This window comes from Heterodontus francisci, chromosome 29 (assembly GCF_036365525.1).
Source record: "Heterodontus francisci isolate sHetFra1 chromosome 29, sHetFra1.hap1, whole genome shotgun sequence".
Lineage (NCBI taxonomy): Eukaryota > Metazoa > Chordata > Chondrichthyes > Heterodontiformes > Heterodontidae > Heterodontus > Heterodontus francisci.
The window spans coordinates 35,535,287-35,558,887 of NC_090399.1; the positions used below are offsets into that span (position 1 = coordinate 35,535,287).

Below are 23,601 nucleotides of genomic sequence, written 5' to 3' on the forward strand. Positions count from 1 at the left end.
GAGTTAGCACAGGCTGCCCAGTCTGAAAATGAAGCAGAGGGAGTCCCTGATTGATACTATTTAAAGAATAAGGTACTGATGAGGAAATGGAGTTCTCCTCACAGATCTGAGAGCAAGGAGTGGGCAGTAGTTCACCAGTAAGTGGTAACGGAGAGAAATATTAAGAAGGGCCCATGAGCCTACAGAGGCTACACATGCCGGTATATTAAAGACCAAATCCTGCATAAGACAACAGATTGACTGGCCAAAACTCCACAAAGATGTGGTGAAGCACTGCAGGAGTTGGCAGATGTGCCAAGTTGAGGGAAAATGCCAACCTTAAGTGAAACCTGCACCCCTAAGTTCTGATGAAGAGTCACTGACCTGAAACGTTAACTCTACTTTTCTCTCCACAAATGCTGCCTGACCTGCTGAGTATTTCCAGCATTTCTTGTTTTTATTACCCCTAAATCCTGTACTAGTGTTAGGAGGACACTCCAGCAGAGGGCTGGTGAACTGTAAGGGACCCCAGCAGAGAACAAAAATGAACAGGCAGGCACAAGGCTGGCAAGAGGTTAGACAGAGGAGGGGGAAAAAGTGACCAAGAGGAAATCCGGGAGGAATCCCAGATGAAAACCCCTTCTGTCTGGTCAGCCAAATCTGGAAAATGTGGAAAATTAGACCTCAAATCCTCCTAAGTAAATGCAGACACTAGAAGCACCCCACCAGAGTTGCTAACAGCATTTACAGGGTGCTGCAGAGACAAAGAAAGACCTCTGGGGGGGGGGGGGCACAGAGAAACAATGTGGATGATGCCTCGCCTAGTCCAAGTGCCACAAATACCTGCAGGCAGGAGTGTCCTCTGGGACAAAGGGGAGATTAACAAAGAATCCTCCCCCAAAGTCAGAAAAAAAGCCAACCACTCATCTCCTGAAGTCAAAAGCCTTTGCATGACTCAGCAAAGCACTGAAAGAGAGTTCAGGATAGACCCACCCACTACTGACTCTTTCAAAATAAAATTACCTCAGCAGGAACAAAGACACTACGCAGCCATGGAAATGGGCAAACGGAAGAGAAACCTCCCAAAAATAAAAGAGCCACATGTTTATTGGGATGCCAAAAAGGGGGCAATAGCACTGGCACCACGAGAAGACAGTTTTAATAAGTTTTGGGATTTATGAATGAATGGGAATGAATGAGAGAAATGTGTGGGTTTTTCTGTATCTTACATATCTCGACCCTTTTAACGAAATGTGCTTTTCTCAAATTGCATTTCATTCCACTGGGTGTGGAGTTGTTGTGCTCGGCCCCCACCTGCCAAGAACAGGGCACATTGATTTTGTTATGAACATTGATTTTAAACTGTTACTGGAGTTAAGCAGTACTTATTGAACAGATCAGCCATGGCTGGAAAAGACATTTGCATATTAACAAATGGTGTCTGGAAGGACAAAGCAGCCATTCCCTGACATTCAACCCACAATGGACTTTTGATCACCAGACGTTGAAGGTGGGGAAGCTCGCATTCCAAGTTGACTGCTAAGATGGCAGAATACACAAACAGACATGGTCAAACCAGCTAGTCACATGACTAACCTGCTGGGCAACCTGAGTTTTTGGAATTTGTAAAATGGTTTGGGAAGAAAGCTGATTGTTCTCGGACTGAGAGATCTCTCTCCTGTCTGCTCCCATCTCTTTCTCACAAGCCTCTGAATCCACTGAAGATACATGATCCCCAAGAGAGAAAAGTCTCCGACAGCAAACAAGGTTTAAGAAGAATACTGGGCCCCAACGAAAAGCCAGATCTACCTACAATCAAGGACTCTAAAGTGAACTCGAAGAACCATAACAACAACTCTTCAGATATTGGCTCAAACCTTTCCACTATTTTACTTCTGTTCTCTTCTGTCTCTATTTGCATGTCTGATCACGTATGCATGCTAGTGTGGGGTGCGGTGTGTATCCATACGTGTTAACCGAATTATAGTTTAAGTTTATGTTTAATAAATTTCAACTTTTGGCTTGAAACCTAAGAAAGCCTGTTTGTGCTGGTTTCTTTGCCTTATAATTGGAAAGCGGTGAACAGGGAGTCACCAAGGGGGAGCTAAAAACATGGTGTGTTTAAAATTGAACCCTGATACCATAAGACCAGGTGAAAGCTGAAAGGGAAACCTAGACCTCTTTTTCACCTGGTCATAACAGAATGAAAGAACTCACCCTTGTCTGCTGCTCAGAGCATGGCATCTACATGGGTGGCTCACTCAGTAGTGCACACCGAGCATCAGCCATGTGACATGTGTCATCTTGTTGAGCTATCGTTCTTAATATCTACCTCCTTGCTCCATCATCCAGGGAGCAGAGTCCAATAGATGGCAGGGGTATGATTGAGGGGTGGTGGGGTCCTGCTTGGGGGTGGTGAGGTCTGATGCTTGGCAATGCAGTTTGATCCTCGGGCATGGTGGAGTGTGATCCCGGGGAGTGGTGGTGTGAGATCCCGGGGAGTGGTGGTGTGAGATCCCGGGGAGTGGTGGTGTGAGATCCCGGGGAGTGGTGGTGTGAGATCCCGGGTAGTAGTGGTGTGAGATCCCGGGTAGTAGTGGTGTGTGATCCCGGGGAGTGGTGGTGTGAGAACCCGGGGAGTAGTGGTGTGTGATCCCAGGGAGTGGTGGGGTGAGATCCCGGGCAGAGGTGGTGTGAGATCCCGGGGAGTAGTGGTGTGACATCCCACGGAGTGGTGGAGTGAGATCCCGGGGAGAGGTGGTGTGAGATCCCGGGGAGTAGTGGTGTGAGATCCCGGGAAGTGGTGGAGTGAGATCCCGGGGAGTAGTGGGGTGAGATCCCGGGGAGTAGTGGTGTGAGATCCCGGGGAGTAGTGGTGTGTCATCCCGGGGAGTGCTGGGGTGAGATCCCAGGGAGAGGTGGTGTGAGATCCCGGGGAGTGGTGGAGTGAGATCCCGGGAAGTCGTGGGGTGAGATCCCGGGGAGTAGTGGTGTGTGATCCCGGGGAGTAGTGGTGTGAGATCCCGGGGAGTGGTGGTGTGTGATCCCGGGAAGTGGTGGGGTGAGATCCCGGGGAGTAGTGGTGTGAGATTCCGGGGTGTAGTGGTGTGAGATCCCGGGGAGTGGTGGAGTGAGATCCCGGGAAGTGGTGGGGTGAGATCCCGGGGAGTGGTGGAGTGAGATCCCGGGAAGTGGTGATGTGAGATACCGGAGAGTGGCGGGGTGAGATCCCGGGAAGTGGTGGGGTGAGATCCCGGGGAGTAGTGGTGTGTGATCCTGGGAAGTGGTGGGGTGAGATCCCGGGGAGTGGTGGAGTGAGATCCCGGGAAGTGGTGATGTGAGATACCGGAGAGTGGCGGGGTGAGATCCCGGGAAGTGGTGGGGTGAGATCCCGGGGAGTAGTGGTGTGTGATCCTGGGAAGTGGTGGGGTGAGATCCCGGGGAGTGGTGGAGTGAGATCCCGGGAAGTGGTGATGTGAGATACCGGAGAGTGGCGGGGTGATATCCCGGGGAGTAGTGGTGTGAGATACCAGGGTGGGGAGAGTCCAATGCTGGGGGTGCAGTTTGATCCCGGGCAGTGATGGGGTCCTATGGTGCGGAATGTAGGGTGTGGTTCCAGGGTGGGGGGAATGATCCCAATGTAGCAGTCCGTCCCAGAGGTGGGGCTGTTCCAATCGCCAATCCCAGGAGTCTTTGTATGTGATTTGGGGTACAACAGGGAAACACAGCCGGACAGAGTAAAACCTGTAAAACAGATTAAATCAGAGACTTTCAGCCGATTCAAATATTTAAATTACCAACCCGCCTCCTGGGAGCGGTTGTCGGTCCGTCCCCTTTCCCAGCTCAATTGAATCCGGAAGTGAGTGGGTCAGAGGTCGTTTGGGGTCGGGGTTGAGATTTTAAAATTTTAACCTCTGACCTGCCGCCTGTTTTTGTTGCTAAAATCCTGCCCTTACTGTCTGGGTCAGACATGGAGAATGTTTGATCAGTAATTTTCATTCTCTTTTCCCTTCACGCTCTTGCAGTTAATTTACTGGCGATTGTGATCCTGTCCCGGGGAAAGTGCGGCCTCTCCAACTGCACCACTTGCTACCTGGTGGCCATGGCAACGGTGGATCTACTGGTCATTATCATTGATGTCATATTGTTCAATTTCAAATATTTTTTCCCGGTGGACTTCCTGGACATCACCCCTGTGTGTCGTGTTCACAATGTACTGATTCAGATATCCAGAGATTGTTCTGTCTGGTTCACCATCACTTTCACCTTTGATCGATTTGTGGCCATTTGTTGCCAGAAGCTGAAAACAAAATATTGCACCGAGAAAATTGCGGCTGTGGTTCTAGCAACAACCTGCATTCTGCTCTGTTCAAAAAACATCCCCATCTACTTTACATACGAACCTGGAGAGATAATCGACAATGTACCGTGGTTCTGTGTTACAAAGCCAGGCTATTATACAGAGCCCGGATGGATGGGTTTTGACAGGTTCGATACAGTTTTAACCCCGTTGCTCCCATTTGCTTTAATTCTGTTGCTCAATGCTCTGACAGTCAGACACATTTTAGTGGCCAGTCGAGTCCGTAAGGGACTGAGGGGTCAGAGCAAGGGAGAGAATCGCAGTGACCCAGAGATGGAGAGCAGAAGGAATTCTGTGATTTTACTCTTTACCATATCCGGCAACTTCATACTTCTGTGGTTGGTGTATGTTTTATATTACTTGAGAGTCGCATATCACTTCGATTCTGATTCTAATTATACATTTAAAGAAGTCGGATGGATGCTTTCGAATTTAAGTTGCTGCACAAACACATTTATTTATGTGGTGACTCAGTCCAAGTTCAGAGAGCAGGTCAAGATCGCAGTGAAATATCCAGTTGCATCAATTATTCAATTAATGAACAAACAAAGCATCTGAGAGCAGCCCAGCGGCAGATCCCAGTGTTTCCAGTCCATGAATGGAATATTTATCCCCAGACTTCCATCAACTGAATGACAGCAGGAATCGCTGGGAATGTGAAAATACCCCCAGCGGCGGAGTGGGGGCTAGAAGAGACTAACACCACCCCTTGCAGGACAGGAGGGGAAACAGCAGCCACAGTCTCTCCATTGGTTCAATTCTCAGCTCCTCACATTTCCAAAAGCAAAATGCAACAGATGGTGGAAATCTTCTCGTTTGAATTGATTGTATTCTGGAGACACTTTATTGAGTCCGTCTCCTTTCTATTCCCCCCACCTGGTCCTACCATCTCCCCTTCTCCCTCACTTTCTGTGTTGTGTTGTGGGGGGTTTGCATCAGGAAAAGCTCTGCCGAGGGACTAGGATAGGAAGTCAGGACCCAGGGCAAGGGAGTGGGGTCGGGCTCTGCACATGGGCCTCAGCTCCACGATGCTCGGCTGAACAAGGCCGAGACCCTTCCTGGCTCTCATGTTAGCTAATATTATTAACAGTTTCCTCTCCTCAGGTTCTGTCCCTCTTTTTAGTTCATTCATGGGATGTGGGCATCACTGGCAAGGCCAGTATTTATTGCCCATCCCTAATTGCCCTGGAGAAGGTGGTGGTGAGCTGCCTTCTTGAACTGCTACAGTCCTTGGGGTGTTTGTCCAACCACAGTGCAATTAGGAAGGGAGTTACAAGATTTTGACCCAGTGACAGTGAAGGAACGGCGATATAGTTCTAAGTCAGGATGGTGTGAGGCTTGTGGAGGTTCTTGCAGGTGGTGGTATTCCCATGCATTTACAAATTGGACGGTCTACACCTGGGCCGGACTGGAACCGATGTCCTTGGGGGTGCTTTTGCTAACGCTGTTGGGGAGGGTTTAAACTAATGTGGCAGGGGGATGGGGACCAAATGAGGTCAGTGGAGAGTAAGGATGTGGTAACTAAAGCCTGTAAGGAACTAGATAATGAAGTCAGCGTGACTAAGGGAAAGAGTAGGCAGGGAGCAGATGATGAAAGCAAAGGGACTGGTGGTCTGAGGTGTATTTGTTTTAATGCAAGAAGTGTAGTAGGTAAGGCAGATGAACTTAAGGCTTGGATTAGTACCTGGGAGTATGATGTTATTGCTATTACTGAGACTTGGTTAAGGGAAGGGCATGATTGGCAACTAAATATCCCAGGATACCGATGCTTCAGGTGGGATAGAGAGGGAGGTAAAAGGGGTGGAGGAGTTGCATTACTGGTCAAAGAGGATATCACAGCTGTGCTGAAGGAAGGCACTATGGAGGACTCGAGCTGTGAGGCAATATGGGCAGAACTCAGAAATAGGAAGAGTGCGGTAACAATGTTGGGGCTGTACTACAGGTCTCCCAACAGCGAGCGTGAGATAGAGGTACAAATATGTAAACAGATTATGGAAAGATGTAGGAGCAACAGGGTGGTGGTGATAGGAGATTTTAATTTTCCCAACATTGACTGGGATTCACTTAATGTTAGAGGTCTAGATGGAGCAGAATTTGTAAGGAGCATCCAGGAGGGTTTTCTAGAGCAGTATGTAAATAGTCCAACTCGGGAAGGGGCCATACTGGACCTGGTGTTGGGAAATGAGCCAGGCCAGGTGGTTGACGTTTCAGTAGGGGACTACTTTGGGAATAGTGATCACAATTCCGTAAGTTTTAGATTACTCATGGACAAAGACGAGAGTGGTCCTAAAGGAAGAGTGCTAAATTGGGGGAAGGCCAACTATACCAAAATTCGGCAGGAGCTGGGGAATGTAGATTGGGAGCAGCTGTTTGAAGGTAAATCCACATTTGATATGTGGGAGGCTTTTAAAGAGAGGTTGATTAGCGTGCAGGAGTGACATGTTCCTGTGAAAATGAGGGGTAGAAATGGCAAGATTAGGGAACCATGGATGACAGGTGAAATTGTGAAACTAGCTAAGAGGAAAAAGGAAGCACACATAAGGTCTAGGCGGCTGAAGAAAGACGAAGCTTTGAAAGAATATCGGGATTGTAGGCGCAATCTGAAACGAGGAATTAAGAGGGCTAAAAGGGGTCATGAAATATCTTTAGCAAACAGGGTTAAGGAAAATCCCAAAGACTTTTATTCATATATAAGGAGCAAGAGGGTAACTAGAGAAAGGATTGGCTCACTAAAGGACAAAGGAGGAAAGTTATGCGTGGAGTCAGAGAAAATGGGTGAGATTCTAAACGAGTACTTTGCATCGGTATTCACCGAGGAGAGGGACATGACGGATGTTGAGGTTAGGGACAGATGTTTGATTACTCTAGGTCAAGTCGGCATAAGGAGGGAGGAAGTGTTGGGTATTCTAAAAGGCATTAAGGTGGACAAGTCCCCAGGTCCGGATGGGATCTATCCCAGGTTACTGTGGGAAGCGAGAGAGGAAATAGTTGGGGCCTTAACATATATCTTTGCAACATCCTTAAACACGGGTGAGGTCCCTGAGGACTGGAGAATTGCTAATGTTGTCCCCTTGCTTAAGAAGGGTAGCAGGGAAAATCCAGGTAATTATAGACCGGTGAGCCTGACGTCAGTGGTAGGGAAGCTGCTGGAGAAGATACTGAGGGATAGGACCTATTCCCATCTGGAAGAAAATGGGCTTATCAGTGATAGGCAACATGGTTTTGTGCAGGGAAGGTCATGTCTTACCAACTTAATAGAATTCTTGGAGGAAGTGACAAAGTTGATTGATGAGGGAAGGGCTGTAGATGTCATATACATGGACTTCAGTAAGGCGTTTGATAAGGTTCCCCATGGTAGGCTGATGGAGAAAGTGAAGGCGCATGGGGTCCAAGGTGTACTAGCTAGATGGATAAAGAACTGGCTGGGCAACAGGAGACAGAGAGTAGCAGTGGAAGGGAGTTTCTCAAAATGGAGACGTGTGACCAGTGGTGTTCCACAGGGATCCGTGCTGGGACCACTGTTGTTTGTGATATACATAAATGATTTGGAGGAAAGTATAGGTGGTCTGATTAGCAAGTTTGCAGACGACACTAAGATTGGTGGAGTAGCAGATACTGAAGGGGACTGTCAGAGAATACAGCAGAATATAGATAGACTGGAGAGTTGGTCAGAGAAATGGCAGATGGAGTTCAATCAGGGCAAATGCGAGGTGATGCATTTTGGAAGATCCAATTCAAGAGTGAACCATACAGTAAATGGAAAAGTCCTGGGGAAAATTGATGTCCAGAGAGATTTGGGTGTTCAGGTCCATTGTTCCCTGAAGGTGGCAACGCAAATCAATAGAGCGGTCAAGAAGGCATACGGCATGCTTTCCTTCATCAGACGGGGTATTGAGCACAAGAGTTGGCAGGTCATGTTACAGTTGTATAGGACTTTGGTTCGGCCACATTTGGAATACTGCATGCAGTTCTGGTCGCCACATGACCAAAAGGATGTGGATGCTTTGGAGAGGGTGCAGAGGAGGTTCACCAGGATGTTGCCTGGTATGGAGGGCGCCAGCTATGAAGAGAGGTTGAGTAGATTAGGATTATTTTCATTAGAAAGACGGAGGTTGAGGGGGGACCTGATTGAGGTGCACAAAATCATGAGAGGTATAGACAGGGTGGATAGCAAGAAGCTTTTTCCCCAGAGTGGGGGATTCAATTACAAGGGGACACGAGTTCAAAGTGAAAGGGGAAAAGTTTAGGGGGGATATGCGTGGAAAGTTCTTTACGCAGAGGGTGGTGGGTGCATGGAACTCATTACCAGCGGAGGTGGTAGACGCGGGCATGATAGCGTCTTTTAAGATGTATCTAGACAGATACATGAATGGGCAGGAAGTAAAGAGATACAGACCCTTAGAAAATAGGCGACAGGTTTAGATAGAGGATTTGGATCGGCGTAGGCTTGGAGGGCCGAAGGGCCTGTTCCTGTGCTGTAATTTTCTTTGTTCTTGGTTCTTTATTTGCCGCCCTTGTCCTTCTGGGTGGTAGAGGTTGTGTGTTTGGAAGGTGCTGTCGAAGGAGCCTTGGTGCATTGCTGCAATGCATCTTGTATATGGTACACAGTGCTGCCACTGTGTGTCAGTGGTGGAGGGAGTGAATGTTTGTAGATGGGGTGCCAATCAAGTGAGATGCTTTGTCCTGGATGGTTTCGAGCTTCTTGAGTGTTGTTGGAGCTGCAGCCATCCAGCCAAGTGGAGAGTATTCCATCACACTCCTGACTTGTGCCTTGTAGATGGTGGACAGGCATTGTGGAGACAGGAGGTGAGTTGCTCACTGCCGAATTCCCAGCCTCTGACCTGCTCTTGTAACCACAGCACAGAGCTGGCTTGTCCAGTTCAGTTTCTGGTCAATGGTGATACCTAGGATGTTGATACTGAGGGATTCAGCAATGTTAATGCCATTGAACTTAAAGGGGAGATGATTAGATTTTCTCTTATTGACATGACCATTGCCTGGCACTTGCATGGCTTGAATGTTACTTGCCACTTATGAGCCCAAGCCTGGATATTGTCCAGATCTTGCTGCATATGGACATGGGCTGCTTCAGTACCTGAAGAGTCACAAATGTTGCTGAATATTGTGCAATCATCAGTGAGCATCTCCATTTCTGACCTTATGATGGAGGGAAGGTCAATGACGAAGCAGCTGAAATGGTTAGGCCGAGGACACTATCCTCAGGAACTCCTGCGGTGATGTCCTGGGACTGAGATGAATCACCTCCAACAACCACAGCCATCTCTCTTTGTGCTAGGTATGACTCCAAGCAGTGAAGAGTTTTCCCCCAGATTCCAACTGACTCCAGTTTTGCTCGGGCTCCTTGATGCCAAACTCGGTCAAATACTGCTTTGATGTGAAGGGCAATCACTCTAGCCTCACCTCTGGAGTTCAGCTCTTTTGTCCAAGTTTGGATCAAGGATATCATGAGGTCAGGAGCTGAGTGGCCCTTGTGGAACTCAAACTGAGCATCAATGAGCAGGTTATTGCTGAGCAAATGTCTCTTTATAGCACTGTTAATGACCCCTTTCATCACTTTACTGATGATCGGGAGCAGACTGATGAGGCGGTAATTGGCTGGATTGGATTTGTCCTGCTTGTTGTGTACAGGATAGACCTGGGAAATTTTCCACATTGCTGGGCAGATGCCAGTGTTGTAGCTGTACTGGAATAGATTGGCTAGGGGCGTAGCGAGTTCTGGAGCACAAGTCTTTCGTACTATTGCTGGAATGCTGTCAGGGCCCAACTCCATTGCAGTATCCTGTACCTTCAGCCATTTCTTGATATCATGTAGAGTGAATCAGATTGACTGAAGACTGGCATCTGTGATGCTGGGGAATCAGGAGGAGGCCGAGTTGGATCATCCACCCTGCATTTCTGGCTGAAGAATGATGCAAATGCTTCAGCCTTGTCTTTTGTACCAGAGAGCCGGGGATGTTTGTGGAGCCTCCTCCTGCTGTCAGTTGTTTAATTATCCACCACTATTCCCGAATGGATGTGACAGGACTGCAGAGCTTAACTCTGTCTATCACATGCTGCTTCTGCTGTTTGGCATGCAAGTAGTCCTGTGTTGTAGTTTCACCAGGCTGACACCTCATTTTTAGGTATTGCTAGTGCTGCCTCTGGTATGCCCTCCTGCACTCTTCATTGACCCAGGGTTGATCCCCCGGTTTGATGGTAATGGTAGAGTGGGGGATATGCTGGGCCATGAGGTTGCAGATTGTGGTTGAGTACAATTCTACTGCTGCTGCTGATGTTCCACAGTGGCTCATGGATGCCCAGTTTTGCATTGCCAGATCTGTTCGAAATCTGTCCCATTTAGCACAGTGGTAGTGCCACACAACATGTTGGAAGGTATCCTCAATGTGAAGAGGGGACTTCCCTCACCACCTGCTGCAGATCCAGTCTAACAGCCATGTCCTTTAGGACTCAGCCAGCTTGGTCAGTAGTGGTGCTAGAGAACCACTGTTGGTTATGGGTATTGAAGGCCCCCACCCAGAGTACATTCTATGCCCTTGTCACCCTCAGTACTTCCTCCAAGTGGTGTTCAACATGGAGAAGCGCTGATTCATCAGCTGGGGTGGGGCAGGGGCAGAGTCGTAGGTGGGAATCAGCAGGAGGTTTCCTTGTCCATGTTTGACCAGCTGTCATTAGACTTCACAGGGACCAGAGTCAATGTTGAGGACTCCGAGGGTAACTCCCTCCTGACTGTATACCAGTGTGCTGCCACTTCTGGTGGTTCTGTCCTGCCCATGGGACAGCACATACCCAGGAATGGTGGTAGTTATTTCTGGGATATTGTCTGCAAGGTATCATTCTGTGAGTATAACTATACCAGGCTGTTGCCTGACTAGTCTGTGGGACAGTTCTCCCAACTTTGGTCGAAGCCCCCAAATGTTTGTCAGGAGGACTTTGCAGGGTCGACAGGGCTGGGTTTGCCATTCTCGGTGCCTAGGGCCAATGGCGGGTGGTCCATCCGGTTTCATTATTTTCTGAGTCTTTGCACCAGTTTGATACAACTGAGTGGCTTACTAGATCATTGTAGAGGGCATTTAAGAGTCAACCACATTGCTGTGGGTCTGGAGTCACATGTAGGCCAGAGCAGGTAAGGACAGCAGATTTCCTTCCCGAAAGGACATTATTGAAGCAGATGCTGATGGGTTTTTACAACAATCAATAATGGTTTCATGATCACCATGAGACTATATTTTTAATTCCAGATTATTATTAATTGAATTCAAATTCTACCATCTGCTGTGGTAGGATTTGAACACATGTCCCCAGAGCATTAGCCTGGGGCTCTGGGTTACTAGTCCAGTAACATCACCACGAGACCACCACCTCCCCAAATCCATGGTTATCACCCTTCTCCTAAAAAACAGACAACCCTTGGCCCACTCTGTCCTTACACACCAACGCGTCATCTCCAAACTCCCTTTCCTCTCCAAAGTCCTCGAACATGTTGTCACCTCCCAAATCCATGACCATCTTTCCTGGAACACCATGTTTGAATCCTCCCATCAGGTTTCTACCCCTGTCTCCGTACTGAAACAGCTCTTATCAAAGTCACAAATGACATCCTAAGTGACTGTGACAAAGGTAAACTTTCCCTCCTCATCCTTCTCGACCTGTCTGCAGCCTTTGACACAGTTGACCACACCATCCTCCTCCAACGCCTCTGCACTGTCGTCCAGCTGGGTGGGACTGCTCTCACCTGGCTCCATGCTTATCTATTGAATTGTAGTTCGAGAATCACTTGCAATGGTTTCTCTTCCTGGTCCCACACCGTTACCTCTGGTGTCCCCCAATGATCTATCCTTGGCCCCCTCCTATTTCTCATCTATCTGCTGCCCCTCAACCACACCAAAAAACACATTCTATCCCCAACACCCCTCCCTATCTCTGTAACTTCCTTCAGTCCCTACACCCGTCGGCAACTCTGTAACCTCCAGATTTACACCCCTCACTATCTCTGTCACGTCCTTTAACTCTACAGCTTTCCTTATCTCTAACATCCTTCATCCCCGACAACCCTCCCTTTCACCGTAACCTCCTCCAGCCGCTACACCTCTCCCTATCACTATCATCCTCCAGCCCCTGCACCTCTCACTATCTCTGTAACCTCCTCTGGACCCTACACCCCTCCCTTTCTCTGTAACCTCTGCCAGCCCCTACACCCCTCCCTAGCACTGTAACCTCCACCAGCCTATACACCTCCCTATCTCTGGAGACTCCTCCAGCCCCTACACTCCTCCCTATCTCTGTAACCTCCTCCAGCCCTACACCCCACCCTATCTCTGTAACCTCCTCCAGCCCTACACCCTCCCCATCTCTAACCTCCACCAGCCCTGTACACCTCCCTGTCTCTGTAACCTCCTCCAGCCCCTACATCTCTCCCCATCTCTGTAACCTCCTCCAGCCCTACACCCCTCCTATCTCTGTAACCTCCTCCAACCCTACACCCTCCCTATCTCTGTAACCTCCACCAGCCCTGTACACCTCCCTGTCTCTGTAACCTCCTCCAGGCCCTACACCCCTCCCTATCTCTGTAACCTCCTCCAGACCTACACCCCTCCCTATCTCTGTAACCTCCTCCAGACCTACACCCCTCCCTATCTCTGTAACCTCCACCAGCCCTGTACACCTCCCTGTCTCTAACCTCCACCAGCCCTACACCCTCCCTATCTCTGAAACCTCCTCCAGGCCCTACACCCCTCCCTATCTCTAAACCCCCTCCAGACCTACACCCCTCCCTATCCCTGTAACCTCCTCCAGTCCCAACACCCCCCCTATCTCTGTAAGCTCCTCTAGCTGTACCAATTTCTGAGATCTCTGCTCTCCTCTAATTCTGTGTCGTTAATCTTCCCTGATTTTAATCGCTGAGGCATTAGCAGTTGCGGTTTTAGTTGGTGGGCCCTAAGCTCTGGAATTCGCTCCCTAAATCTCTCCACCTCTCTCACTGTCTCCTTAAGGACACCACTTAACACCCGTCTGTTCATCCGAATATCACTTTATGTGGCTTTGCGTAAAATGTTGCTTTATGATGCTTCTGGGAAGCACCTTTGGATGTTCTAGAACATTAAACGAGTTATATAAAAGATAACCTGTCACCCCACTGCCCCTCACACCCACACCCTCTCCCTGTCTCCCCTTTCCCTCCTCCTTCTCCTCTCTCGACTTCCTTACCGCTATATCCTCCCTCACCCTGTCCCACTCCCCTTCTCTCATCCTCAACCTACTCTCACTCTACCCAATCTGTCTCTCCTCACTCACCACCCTCCCTCACCATTTCCCCATCCCAACCCCTGTCCCACACACTGACTGTCCCCCTCCCATTCCCTGCGTCCCTCCCTCTTTCACTCCTCCCTCTCTATCCAGTCCTCTGCACTGCGTTTGTTATGAAAGTGTACAGAGAGCTTGACTGTGTATCTAACCTTTATTTCTTCTCCAAGCTCCCTTTACGTGTATTTTCACTAAATGAAGAATTAGTGAAGAACCTCACAAGGATGTGGTGCTCAGTAAAATGCTCAATTATGTCAGGAATGGCTGGTCTAAATATCACTTTATGTGGCTTTGTGCAAAATGTTGCTTTATGATGCTTCTGGGAAGCACCTTTGGATGTTTTTTGAACATTAAACGAGTGATGATGAGAAATTGCAGGAGTATTTCACATGTAGAAGTGAACTGAGTATAGATCAAGGCTGTCTCCTATGGGGTTTAACAGTCATTATTCTGCCCATGTTTAGAGAGAGATTGTTAGAGGAACTTCATCAAGAGCACACAGGGATAGTCTGTTTGAAAGCAGTAGCAAGAAGCTATTATTGGTCTCCAAAGATAGATAGAGATATTGAAGAATTGGTGAAAAATTGTGGTGTGTCTCAGAATGAGAAATGATCCAACCAGAGTCCTTTCATTCCATGGTCAAACACAAGAAAACCGTGGAAATGAGTACATGTCGATTTCTTTGAAGTGGAAGGGAAAGAGTATTTTGTTGTCGTCGATAGCTATAACAAGTGGATTAATGTCGAATGAAGCAGAGTTAGCGTTTCGGGTCAGTGACCCTTCATCGGAACTGACAAATATTAGAAAAGTCACAGGTTATAAGCAAGTGAGGTGGGGGTGGGGCAAGAGATAACAAAGGAGGTCTAGATTGGACCAGGCCACATAGCTGACCAAAAGGTCACGGAGCAAAGGCAAACAATATGTTAATGGTGTGTTGAAAGACAAAGCATTAGTACAGATTAGCTGTTAATATACTGAATATTGAACAGCAGCAAGTGCAAACCTGAAAAAAAAACAGTGGGTAAGCAAACTGAACAAACTAAGATGAAACGAAAAAAAATGCAAAAAAAAAGATTGTAAAAAATGTAAAAAAGAATGTTAAAAAAAAGGGAAGAAAAAAATAACTAAAAATGAAAGTAAAATGGGGGGCTGTCATGTTCTGAAATTATTGAACTCAATGTTCAGTCCGGCAGGCTGTAGTGTGCCTGATCGGGAGATGAGATGTTGTTCCTCGAGCTTGCGTTGATGTTCACTGGAACACTGCAGCAAGCCCAGGACAGAGATGTGAGCATGAGAGCAGGGGAAGTGTTGAAATGGCAAGCAACCGGAAGCTCAGGGTCCTGCTTGCGGACCGAGCAGAGGTGTTCTGCAAACGGTCACCCAGTCTGTGCTTGGTCTCCCCAATGGAGAGGAGACCACATTGTGAGCAGCGAATACAGTATACTACATTGAAAGAAGGACACGTAAATCGCTGCTTCACCTGAAAGGAGTGTTTGGGGCCTGGGATAGTAATCTGTAACCTCTCGGCCTGGCATATCCCCCACTCTCCCATTACCATCAAGTCAGGAGACCAACCCTGGTTCAATGAAGAGTGCAGGAGGGCATGCCAGGAGCAGCACCAGGCATACCTCAAATGAGGTGTCAACCTGGTGAAGCTACAACCCAGGACTACTTGCATGCCAAACTGCATCAGCAGCATGCAATAGACAGAGCTAAGCGATCCCATAACCAACGGATCAGATCTAAGCTCTGCAGTCCTGCCACACCCAGTAGTGAATGGTGGTGGACAATTAAACAACTAACTGGAGGAGGTGGCTCCACAAATATCCCCATCCTCAATGATGGGGGAGCCCAGCAAATCAGTGCAAAAGATAAGGCAGAAGTATTTGCAATAATCTTCAACCAGAAGTGCTGAGTTGATGATCCATCTCAGCCCCTCCTCAAGTCCCCAGCATTACAGATGCCAGACTTCAGCCAATTCAATTCACTCTGCGTGATATCAACAAACGACTGAAGACACTGGATACTGCAAAGGCTATAGGTCCTGACAATATTCCGGCAATAGTACTGAAAACCTGTGCTCCAGAACTTGCCTCACCCCTAGCCAAGCTGTTCCAGTACAGCCACAACACTGGCATCTACCCAACAATGTGGAAAATTGCCCGGGTATGTCCTGTACATAAAAAGCAGGACAAATCCAACCCAGCCAATTACTGCCCCATCAGTCTACTCTCAATCACTAAAGTGATGGAAGGTGTCATCAACAGTGCCATCAAGGAGCACTTGCTTAGCTATAACCTGCTCAGTTTGGGCCTCTCAGCTCCTGACCTCACTACAGCCTTGGTTCAAACATGGACAAAAAAAGAGGTGAACTCAAGAGGTGAGGTGAGGGAGTGACTGCCCTTGACATCAAGGCAGCATTTGACCGAGTTTGGCGTCAAGGAGCAAAACTGGAGTCAATAGCAACCAGGGGGAAAACACTCTGCCGGTTGGAGTCATACCTAGCGCAAAGGAAGATGGCTGTGGTTGTTGGAGATCAATCATCTGAGCTCTAGGACATCACTGCAGGAGTTCCTCAGGGTGGTGTCCGAGGCCAAACCATCTTCAGCTGCTTCAATGACCTTCCTTCAATCATAAGGTCAGAAATGGGATGTTCGCTGATGCTTGCACAATCTTCAGCACCACTCGTGACTCCTCAGATACTGAAACAGTCAGTGTAGAAATGCAGCAAGACCTGGACAATATTCAAGCTTGGGCTGATAAGTGGCAACATTCACGCTACACAAGTGCCAGGCAATGACCATCTCCAACAAGAGAGAAACTAACCATCTCCCCTTGACATTCAATGGCATTACCATCACTGAATCTGCCACTATCAACATCCTAGGGGCTACCATTGACCAGAAACTGAACTGAAGCAGACATATAAATACCATGGCTCCAAGAGCAGGTCAGAGGCTAGGAATGCTGCAGCGAGTAACTCGCCTCTTGACTCCCCAAGGCCTGTCCTCTACCTACAAGGCACAAGTCAGGAGGTGTGATGGAATACTCTCCACTTGCCTGGATGGGTGCAGCTCCATCAACGCTCAAGAAGCTCGACACCATCAAGAACAAAGCAGACTGCTTGATTGTTTGTGGATGGTGTGCTATTCACCCCCTTCACCACTGATGCACAGTGGCAGCAGTGTGTACCATCGACAAGACGCACTGCAGCAACGCACCAAGGCAACTTAGACAACACCTTCCAAACCCGCGACCTCTACCAACTAGAAGGACAAGAGCAGCAGATGCATAGAACATCACCACCTGCGAGTTCCTGTCCTAGTTACACACCATCCTGACTTGGAACTGTATCGCCATTCCTTCACCGTCGCTGGGTCAAAATTCTGGAACTATCTTCCTAACAGCAATGTGAGTGTACCGACCTCACATGGACTGCAGCAGTTCAAGAAGGCAGCTCACCACCACCTTCTTAAGGGCAACTAGGGATGGGCAGAAAATGCTGGCCTGGCCAGCGATGCCCACATCCCATGAAGGAAGAAAAGAAAAATACAGGTTACCGTCAGCCCAGCTGATCCATATTGGTATTTACCCTCCTGTCCTCCCTCCATGAGGGAATAGTCCTAATCACACATCCCTTCATCCACCTCACCAACCTAACCTCGAATGTCGACAGTTTCTGTGTCAAACCATTAACATTGTAAGTGAATTCTACAGACACAACTTGGGAAAGAATCATTCACAATTGAACACAGGCTGGGAGTTCCATCACCCCTGTTGACCTGGATACAGGATTACTGATGGAGGCAATGTCATTCATTCATTTACCTTGATGGATGATTTCCTTCATTTCTCTCCATCGTTTATACTGTAAAGGACCTTTGTATGTCCCCAGGCACACATGCCCAGACATAGCAGTGGGCGTCTCCTCAGAAAACCTGCCAATAGCATTAATATCTGTCAGAGAACACAAGGACAGAAGAACATCAAGAACTAGGAGCAGGAGGAGGCTATACACCCCCTTGAGCTTGCACCACCATTCAACAAGACCAGGGCTGATCCTCAACCTCAACTCCACTTCTCCACCCCATCCCCATATCCCTCGATCCCTTAAAGTCCCAAAATCTATTGATCTCAGCCTTGAATATTATCAGTGACTGAACATCCACAGTCCTCAGAGGTAGAAAATTCCAAAGATTTACAACCTTTGAAGAAATTTCTCATCTCAGTCCTAAGTGGCCACTCCTTTACCCCCTCGTTTGAGACTCTTCAGCCAGGGGGAAAACAGCTTCTTCACATCCACCCTGTCACACCCCCTCATTGAAACAGAAGATTGAGATCAGCTCCAAATCCTGTGAACTTTTGTTCTACTTTGTCTGTGGCATGTAGGTCTGGAGACCAAAACTGGACACAGGGCAGCACAGTGGCACAGTGGCACAGTGGTTAGCACAGCAGCCTCACAGCTCCAGCGACTCGCGTTCAATTCTGGGTACTGCCTGTGTGGAGTTTGCAAATTCTCCCTGTGTCTGCGTGGGTTTTCTCCGGGTGCTACGGTTTCCTCCCACAGCCAAAGGACTTGCAGGTTGCTAGGTTAATTGGCCATTATAAATTGCCCCTAGTATAGGTAGGTGGTAGGGAAATAGAGGGACAGGTGGGGATGTGGTAGCAATATGGGATTAGTGTAGGATTAGTATAAATGGGTGGTTGATGGTCGGCACAGACTCAGTGGGCCGAAGGGCCTGTTTCAGTGCTGTATCTCTATACTAAACTAAACACTCTCGGTGTGGCCAAAGCCCTGTACAATTGCAGCAAGACTTCCTTCCTCTTGTACTCCAAGCCCCTGCAATAAAGGCCAATTTTATATGAAGTGAGTTAACACTACAGGATTCAGACTAGAGAACACAGTGGGATGTGGAACTGCTACATCAGCAATAGTTCATTATTGACAATACATATCTGTCCCTCCAAGAACTAACCTCCTTGAAGATAAAACAGAAACAATGTTAGTTTGTTGTTGCAGCTTCATGGAATACAAAAGCACGTTGAAGTGAATTAAAAGCAAAATGCTGCGGATGCTGGAAATCTGAAATAAAAACAAGAAATGCTGGAAATACGCAGCAGGTCTGGCAGCATCTGTGGAGAGAGAAGCAGAGTTAAAGTTTCAGATCTGACCTGCTGCGTATTTCCAGCATTTCTTGTTTTTATTACTGAAGTGAATTAAACTGGGTGAGGTGAAAACCAACTTGGGACAGTGCATTCTCATCAATTCCACACTCAATGTACCCTGGACATACATTCCCAATAGATTTCATCACTTCACTGAAGCTTCACTTTGTTTTTACACTTTACAACAAGTCCTCTGAGCAATTAGAGTTATTAATTAATATCGGCACGTGAGAAAGAATCAATCTGGATTTTTTATAATCCGTTCATATGATGTGAGCATTATTGGTAAGGCCAGCATTTATTGCCCATCCCCAATTGCCCTTGAGAAGTTGGGGTGAGCTGCTTTCTTGAACCGCTGCAGTCTGCATGGTGTAGGTGCACTGACAGTGCTGTCAGGGAAGGAGTTTCAGGATTTTGACCCATGACAGTGCAGGAATGGTGATATAGTTCCAAGTCAGGATGGTGTGGGGCATGAAGGGGAACTTGCAGGTGGTGGTGTTCCCATGTGTCTTCTGCCGTTGTTCTTCTAGTTGGAAGAGTTCACAGGATCTGGTTAGAATTCCAGGACCAACATAAAGCTGGTTTGTGCTCAGGAATGTCAGGTTAGCAGCTCAGCTCCAAGTCAGAAATATGTGGGGCTCGAGATGGGAAATCAGGATAAGAAGCACTGCAGCCCAGTGCTGAGGAGCTGCTTTGCTGCCAGAGGTGCTGTCCTCATCCAGCGGTGCTAAGCCAAGGCCCCTCTCCCCTCATTCTCCCCATTCCAGTAATTAATATCAGGATGTTAAAGATTCTATCACACCATTCCCCCCTGAAGTGATACTAAGCCTTTATAAAATACTAGTTTGGCCCCAGCTGGAGAATTGTGACCAATTCTGGGCCCCACACTTTATGAAGGATTTGGTGAATGTACAGAAGAGATTTACTAGAATGGTTCCAGGAATGAGGTTATTACAGTTACACAGATAGACTGGAGAAGCTTGGGTTGTTCTCCTTAGAGCAGAGAAACCTAAAAGGAGATTTAATCGAGGTGTTTAAAATCATGAAAAAGGTAAATCAGGAGAAACTGTTTCCAATGGCTGAAGGATCGATAAGCAGAGGGCACAGATTTAAAGTGATTGGCTGAAGAACCAGAGACGACATGAGGAAAACATTTTACACAATGAGTGCTCAGGATTTGAAATGTACTGCCTGATACCCCCTTTTAAACCCATTTAATGCTTCAAAAAATAATAAATAAATTAGAATTCAGCAAAGTTGAGCCAGAGGAAGGGAAACTACGAGTCACTGTTCAGACTTCTAAGGAGGGAGCAGGTGAGAGTTGAGAAGTTATGTGATATAATGGGTGACATTAAGAGATGAATGAAGATGAATTCAAGGTAAATGATGACAGGTGGATAAAGGGACACATATTAAACAGGGGGAAGTTAAATTTAGGATGGTCAGGAAGTTCTTCACTCAATGAGGACACATGGGATGGATTTCCAGATAGAGGGTGGAGTGAAGAATCCAGGAACCATTGCACAGACAGATCAGTGTGATCATTGAGCAAAGTGAAGAAGAACTGGAGATTCTGGAGCTGGGATGGGGAAAATGGCTCCCCCTCCCCCACCCATCAGCTCAGAGGGTTCAGATGGATTTACTCTGCTGTTATTATGTAATTATTTTTGTTTTAAAGAGTAAAGTATAAGTTTGGAATGTAATAAACAGCTAATATACTGGTAACAAAATTAAACCCCATGGGATTAATAGGGATATTGGGTGCATGGATATAAAATTAACAAAAAGACAGAAAGCAGAGAGTAATGGTCAATGGTTGTTTTTCAGTCTGGAGGGAGGTTATACAGTGGTGTCCCCCAGGAGTCAGTATTAGGAAACTGCTCTTTTTGATAGATTAATGACTTGGAGTTGGGTTGACAGGGCATCATTTCAGTTTATAAAGGACATAAAATTCAAATGTAGTAAACAGTGAGGGGATTAGTAACAGGACATGGACTGGTAAAATGGGCAGAAACATGGCTGGAGAAATGTAAAAAATTGCATTTTGGGAGGAAGAATGAAGTGAGACAGTATAAACAGATTGAAACCAATGGATGTCAGCAGCAGAAACCTGGCTTAGGTTCCCCTTTGTTGCTGAGCAACCTGGAAGCCAAGTTACAGATATCCACCATTGCCATGGCAATGAATCATTGGGAGGGGACAGATACCTTCAACCAGAATCAAGGGGAGGTGGGGAGGGAGAGGAGAAGAGCACAGTGCGGACCTTCAGAACGGTCAAGTCACTTTGATCCAGTTTGACCTCAATGTTAGTGATGTCCAGCTCACTGGAGAAGTGTGCATTTCTGTCAGGTGTCTTTCCATTCCGGTCAAGTTACTTTCCACCTGAGCTTCCAGCTTTTCCATCAACCATTGCTCTTGGTCATTGAGGAACTGGTGCAGGTCAGCAAACTGCTGTGTAACATGGAAGATCAGATTACACCCCATTTCCTTAATGAAAGAGGAAGAAATATACACAGGTACTTTAGAATTAAGCAGAATTGACAGAGAGATCACTTGTTTCCAGTCAAGAAGAAAATAAGACAAGTCCTACAATATCCTCAACATTCTCCAAACTAAACAATTGTGAAACCCACACTTGCAGCCTTGGCCCAATTGGCAGCCTCTCTGACAAAAGTTCATGGTTTCATGACCCACTCAAGAGACTGGAGCACATGATCTTGGCTGAAACCTTCAGTTCAGTACCGAGGGAGAGCTGCACTATCAGAGCTACCAACCTTTGGATAAAATATTAACCTGAGGCCCTTTCTGCTCTCCCAGGCAGATGTTAAAGATCCCTTGGTACTATTGAAAAGAGCAAGGAGTCCTCCCAATGCCCCAACTGACATCCCTCCTTCAAAACTGTATCAGAAACAGATTAACTACTCGGTCATTTATTTCACTAGCATATGCAAAATGGCTGCCTCATTGAAGAAAAACTTGCATTAATATTACACCTTTTACAACCTTGAAACTTCCCAAAGCACCAAGTGTAGTCACTGTTGTCATGTAGACATTAGCCTGTGTAACAGCCACAACACACACACAGTGACTGCAGATTGTAAACCTCTCTGGACACAGGTAGGTCAGACCAACTTACTTCAGTTTGTAGAATCTCAAGTCCTTGTTTCTGCAGCACAACTTTCAAAGAAACCACCTTCTGGTTTAGTGAGTTTAAGAAAGCAACTCCTTTATTCTGCAGTGGAGACAGGAATGACATGTCATGAACTGTGATACCTGGATACCAGACTAGTTCTGTAAAGTTACTAAGTGGAAGAGAAGCCAGAATTACCCCATGATAAAGTATACAGGAGACCCCAGTCCACCTTCATGTACTGACTGAGTTGTACATTTCCACCATTCCCCCATCACCATTCTCACCTTTGAGAAGGGATCCCATACCTTACATGTTGCGATGAATTCAATTCTCTCTCTAAATTTGTGCTGCTTGTGAAGTTTCGAGTCCCTGCACACCGGGCAGATGAACATCCCGTCCGTCTCACAGATCAGGGTCAGTTTCTCTTGGTGTTCCCGGCACAGACGCCTCTCCTCCTCAGTCACCTCCTGCGGAACGGTCAGCCTGTGAATCTTGTCCAGCACATTCCTCAACACACGGTTGGGCTGCAGGGTCAACTCTGCAGCATCCTCACTGCAATGGGAACAACAGACAGACCCTCCCTGCACCTTCCTGTCGGACACAATATCGGAGCAGCAGAAATTACACTCACAGACCACTAGGACAGGATCAACAAATAACCCGAAGCAAAGGGGACAGATGAGGACTTCACCATAACTCCTATTCTCTGCACTACAATCCATGAAACAATCAATCCTGAACCTGGACAGTTACTCATATTAACCCAACAGCTCTTCCCCTCCTTTTAACAAACTGTGCACTCACAGCAGAGGAATAAATCAGATACATTCCTTCCACATGAATGTGTTTTATTCGATCCCTTTCCATCTAATTGAGTTTAATTCATTCCCCATTGCTGCAAAGTTGGGTTGCCTGGTAAAGTGGATCTCGGAACTCAGCTCCAATGATGATTGACAGATGTAGCAACTTCCCCATTAACCCTGTCAGTACCTTTGACTGGAACCTGTTGAAGGGGCCAATCGTCCCAATCTCTCCAGCACAGGAGCAATACATTCTACAAGTGCCCTTCCTGAGATACAATTGGACCTGACAAACTAAAATGATATTGTGATGTTAAATGAGGATTTAATTCTGCCGCTCAATGACATCGCCTGTATCCAGCGGAGCTCACTGGTCATGGAGTCTCTTGGATTGGGGAATGAAGCTGCTGACATTGGTGCCAACAAGCTGGATCTCCTGCAGTTACAAAGTGGTGAAGTGTCTGTGTTCCCAGTTAACAGTCTGCAGGACTGTAATAACAGGGTGATAATCACTGTGGAGGATGTTTAAATCCTTTCCTCAGCTGTCGGTGTATCTCAATCTGAAATGTGATGCTCTGATACCTATTAAATGTTATATATTGAATTTTCACTGAATGAATGTGGCCCCTGTATGATTTGATACTGATGTGACCCTGAATGATTGTGTTCCATACATACATGGCTCTACAACATTCCCATAGTGTGATGTGCCAGGATATCTCTTCAAGGCAATTAATGAAAACGGGGAGATTCATAGAAGGAGGCCATTCGGCCCATCGTACATTTTAAAGAGCTATCCAATTATTCCCACTCCCTTGTTCTTTTCCCAGAGCCTTGAAAAT

General features: G+C 47.1%; 1 pseudogene; it reads right to left on the bottom strand.

Annotated features, from left to right (window-relative positions):
- Positions 1–14,299: 14,299 nt before the first annotated feature.
- LOC137345754 (nuclear factor 7, brain-like) lies at positions 14,300–22,681 on the bottom strand (annotated as a pseudogene).
- Between the last annotated feature and the right edge of the window lie 920 nt (positions 22,682–23,601).